Source organism: Garra rufa, chromosome 1, assembly GCF_049309525.1.
Source record: "Garra rufa chromosome 1, GarRuf1.0, whole genome shotgun sequence".
Lineage (NCBI taxonomy): Eukaryota > Metazoa > Chordata > Actinopteri > Cypriniformes > Cyprinidae > Garra > Garra rufa.
The window spans coordinates 106,622,454-106,627,601 of NC_133361.1; the positions used below are offsets into that span (position 1 = coordinate 106,622,454).

At 35.6% G+C, this 5,148-nt stretch overlaps 1 pseudogene; it reads left to right on the top strand.

Moving 5' to 3' along the window:
* Window positions 1-2,372: 2,372 nt before the first annotated feature.
* LOC141341307 (uncharacterized) lies at window positions 2,373-3,786 on the top strand (annotated as a pseudogene).
* The last annotated feature ends 1,362 nt before the right edge of the window (window positions 3,787-5,148 follow it).

Genomic DNA, 5,148 nt, shown 5'->3' on the forward strand with positions numbered 1-5,148 from the left:
GCAGGACGCGTTTGCTGTAGCAGCGCACACACATAACGGAAGCGTTCATTCAGACGAGGCAACAAAATACAACACAAAAGTGAATAAACTGATCGCCAAAGCTTAAGACAGACCCTTTAAAAGTAACGGTTCAAAAACACGGCGCATTAAAAACATGAAGCCGAGCGCCAGACACGGTCGTGACGAAAATGTGCGTGCTTATGATTATTAGGATAATCTGCAGAAACCGCAAAAAAGACGTTGAAGTGTTTATAAATGCGTCTTCAGCCATGTATTCACTCAGATAGATGTATCATTTTTTTTTCTTAAGAAAGAAATTAAGATGTTCTTAAGAACATATTTGAGAATATCTTAAGATTTTTTCAAGAATTGCACTTAAGAACATTCTTACGAACTTCTTAGAATTTATCTTAAGAAATTTCTTAATTTATTTCTTAAGAAGATATTCGTGAATCCGGCCCCTGGTGCCCATCCACGTCTATGATAAGGCTGGCAGACTGCACCGGTTTTCGTTAAAAATCTTCGTTTGTGTTTTTCTGAGGAAACAAAGTCACCTATATCTTGGATGACCTGGGGGTAAGCAGATAAACATCAAATGTTCCTTTTTGGGTGAACTATCCCTTTAATGCTTGATTTATAAGCCTACCTACAAGTATGAAATTAAAGTATGGAAATCCAATTATTAAACACATTATAGATATGCTTTTAAATCAAGAATAAAGCATTTATAGCTGTATTTATAAACTGCTTATTAATGTCTTTTAATGCTTTATAAATGATGTATTAACTGTTTACTAATGTTTAACTAATGATTAATAGCGTGCCGTTATTATAAAGTGTTACCCATTTTAAAACTTTTGTATAGCTTCTGGTGTTTTAAGGTCAATTCTGTTCTTCCAGATGCCTCTGTCTAATAAAGAGAGGCAGAGACGGTTCAGAGCCAGAATAAACACAGATGCAGAAGCTAGGACTGAGTATCTTGGAAAAAAGAGAGCAAGGTATTAGGGTGATGATTCAGTGGAACAATAATGTGTCAGTAACAAGCAAACTTGAAATATTAATCAAAATAGGTTCACACTCATTTGTAATAAGCCTAAATGTTTTAGCGGTGTAATGTGTTATTACACATCATACACTATACCCCTGGCCATTGTTTATGAAGCATTATAATTTTACAGATTTACTGTAATATTTAGAAAATACGATTGTAATGAAATTGGTGTGATTACAACCTGCATCTAATACTCATCATTATTATTATTATTATTATTATTGTGTGTAGCTACTACAAATCAAGACCAGTTCCCAAAAAGCCTGTTGTACTTTTTTTAAATCATTAAAAACTGTGAGTTTTGCAACTGTCAAGTGTATCTTACTTAGTTTCAAATTTGAGTGTTGGAAAGAAAAATTATACTGATGATGGTTCTTATGGTAATCCTGAAAAATATTGCAGAATGTCATTCCGTCTAACAGTATGTCATTCTGGCTAACAATGACACGGGCAATTCATTTAACCCATATTTCTGTGTTAGATAACACAATTCAGCTTTTTGTTGAGTTAATGATAAAACAAGTCTTATTTACTTTATTGGAAAACATTTTTAAACATTTTCCAGTTTTTTTCTTTATTTGGTTCTGAATTTTGAATTGGCAGCAGCCCAAAATGAGCCTGTGCCTATATGAAATCCCAAATTGATTATATTAATTGTGATTAAAATGTAGTTTTCTGAGCACTAATTGTTTGTTGAGCTCCAAATATGGAGATAAGTACATTTGTATATGCCAACAATGATAGAAATGTAATTAATTTTAAAATTTATTACGTTACCCAGGAATGACTTTTTCATGAGGAAAAAGATCTGATTCATCAAAAAAAATGGTTAATTACATTCTTGAAATGTGTAAATATCATTGCATCACATACACAACACTGTAATAAGTATAGAAAGTACTAACATTTACATTTTTTGCCTGTTTTATTTTTTTCCACATTTTAAATCCTTATCCGTCATTCACCCATACATGTTACAAAGAATTGTTTTTAATTATAGCTATAATTAATGATTAAAATTGGAAGGAAATGCGTTTAATAGAGACAGATCAGCAGCAGTATTTGTATCAATGAGACTGGTTTTCAAAAACAATTGGCTACTTGGTAAAAAGATGCCAATAAGCCACATATTTTTAATGTACAATCTTTATGTTTTCTTACATTAATTTGGAGATTCAATGTGAAATTGTTTATTGTCAAATAGTTTTTTAATTAATTGACAGCATTAGTCTGAATGTTTTATGTCTGTTGCTTTGTGCCATTAAACTGCTGTTAACTTACATTTTTCTCATTTCACCTCAGACCTGATGGCACTGAAAGAGGAGAGTCAAGAACTCAATGAAACAGAAGAGAAAGATCAAAATGAGAAACATGATTTCAAAACTGAAGAAAAATCAATTAGTTGCTCACAGAATAAAAAAACTTCCTCACCAGAAATAAATAAAAAAACACCAAGTACAAATCTTAATTCTAACATGAGAATTCAGACTGGAGAGAGACCTTACAGCTGTCAACAGTGTGGGAAGAGTTTCTCACGAAATGGAGATCTGAAGACTCACATGAAAATTCACATTGAAAAGAAGCCGTTAATATGCCCTCAGTGTGGAAAGAGTTTTACAAAGAAAAAAAAACCTTAAGGCCCACATGAAAACTCACACTGGAGAGAAGCCTTTTGCCTGCCCTCAGTGTGAAAAGAGTTTTACGCTGAAAAAAAATCTTATTGTCCACATGAGAATTCACACTGGAGAGAAGCCTTACATTTGTAAACTCTGTGGAAAAAGTTTCACACGAAATGGAGTTCTTGAGACTCACATGATCATTCACACCGAAACGAAGCCGTTCGTATGTCCTCAGTGTGGAAAGAGTTTTACACAGAAAAGTACGCTTACTCTCCACATGAGAATTCACACTGGAGAGAAACCTTTTACCTGCTCTCAGTGTGCAAAGAGTTTCACGTATAAAGGAAACCTCCATACTCACATGAGAATTCACACTGGAGAGAGTCCATTTAAATGTGATCAATGTGGGAAGAGTTTCAGACACAGCGCAAACCTTAATAAGCACATAAAGGTTCACTCAAGAAAGAAGAGTTTTAAATCAGTGCAGAAAGAGTTTCACAGAGAGGGAACATCTTAAGACTCATGTAGTAACTCACATGGGAGAAAAGCCTTTCATGTGTCATCACTGTGGAAAGAGTTGTTCAAGAGAAGGAAACCTCAGGGTTCACTTGGGCATTCACACTGGAGAGAAACCTTACACCTGTGAACAGTGTGGAAAGAGTTTCAATGTTAAAGTAAACCTTAAGATTCACAAGAGAGTTCACACTGGAGAGAAACCGTACAAGTGTGTTCAGTGTGAGAAGAGTTTCACATGTCTAAGCAGCATTAAACGTCATTCGCAAACTCATGTTGGAAAGAAATTGCCGTTTTCTTCAATGCAAGAAGAGGTTTAGAAAAAGAAGCAATTTCTACAATTGTCTACACATTCATTTTGAAAGACATTCAAGTGTAGTCAAAGTAATAAAAACATTTTCCATCACACTTACAGATATGTGAATAATCATGCAAATGTCAGACTTTGTCTGTGTTCCTTGTTCAAGAGTGTAATGACAAAAAAAGGTTTGTGAAATCAAGTCTATGTTCACACCAGAGCTGACTGTGGGATACATTTATCACTTTAATGCATCCTTCATCTTTTTGTTTACCATAAGGCTTTTTTTTTGTACTGTGGCCATACCTGACCATCTGCTTTACTGTAATTTCAAATATTAAGTGATTACAGTAGATTCCCTCAAAGTGTGACTATGACGAGTATGTCTCTCAATTCCATGTGTTGATTTTTCTGAATTAAAATATTAGACAAACTTTTACCTTGCTGGGAAAAGCAATGTAACTGGAAGATTATAAATGAACTGACATAAACTGAACAAAATGACTTGTTCTAGGGTGACCATACGTCCTCTTTTCCCCGGACATGTCCTCTTTTTGGACTTAAAAAAATGCGTCCGGCCGGGATTCCTAAATCGCCCAAAATGTCCGGGGTTCGGCTTTTGCTTTCTACAGTCGCCATTCATTGTCTCCGTTTTTGTATTAAAGCCTTGTGCGGGACTGTTGTCTCCCGCAAACATTCTAATATTGAATAAAATTTTCGCGCATCATGGAGTCGCTATCAATATGCAGAGTATTTAAATTGCTTTGGATGCAGTTTGCGTTGGATGTAGGCATGGGCGACATTTGACTCTTGAGTCAGGGGGGGCAAGAAAAAAAATCAGATGTAAGTATTAAAACAGTGCCCTAAGGTATTGCAGCACATCAAAGCAGTCAATTAAAGCGCTGCACTTCAGCCCGGGCTGATGGGCCCTGACTTTTTTTTACACCCCAGGGCTACGGCTTCGGGCCAATTTTCACGTCATAGTTCAGACCTGGGCCGGCATCTGGCCTGTTTTAGGCTTCTCCTTATTTTCATAATTTAGACATCCATCAATTATGGTGAAGAAAAAAAATGCCGCGCTGGTGGAAACAACACGAAACTTCACTTTCGCTTTCACTTTTGAGACCGACTCAGACACCGTTTAGTGTGCTTTAGCGCAGCTGAATCCGCATTCAAGCGCACACAATAGGCTAAAACTCGCCCCAAGCACCGGCAAAAATAAATAACAATGAATGCGTCGAGGAAAGAGTAAGGACATAAATGAATTATTTATTAATTAATTTGTGTATTCTGAGTCAGTGTCGCAAAGATCCTGACTCGCAATCTCCTTTTTGGACGCGCCTTTAGAGAGAAATTCATCTTTACGGATTACATGAAAGAGTTTGTGCTTTTGATTTGTTTTATTTCGTAAAGTAATAATTTAAAGCTTTCTATAAATGTATTTATTATGTCTGTGAGGCATGCATTTCGCTTCATTTTGTTAAGCACTCCTGTTCAAGAACCAGACGGCAGAAAGCACATAATTTTTGTTTTCTTTATTTTATAAAAATGCTGTAACGTTTTTTCCGATGTATTACTCGTACTTTGTGAGCAAAAATGACGGATAATTTTAAATTGCTTCCAATGAAAAAAATGCAAGTGATCGCGCTGGTGCCTCGATGTCCTGC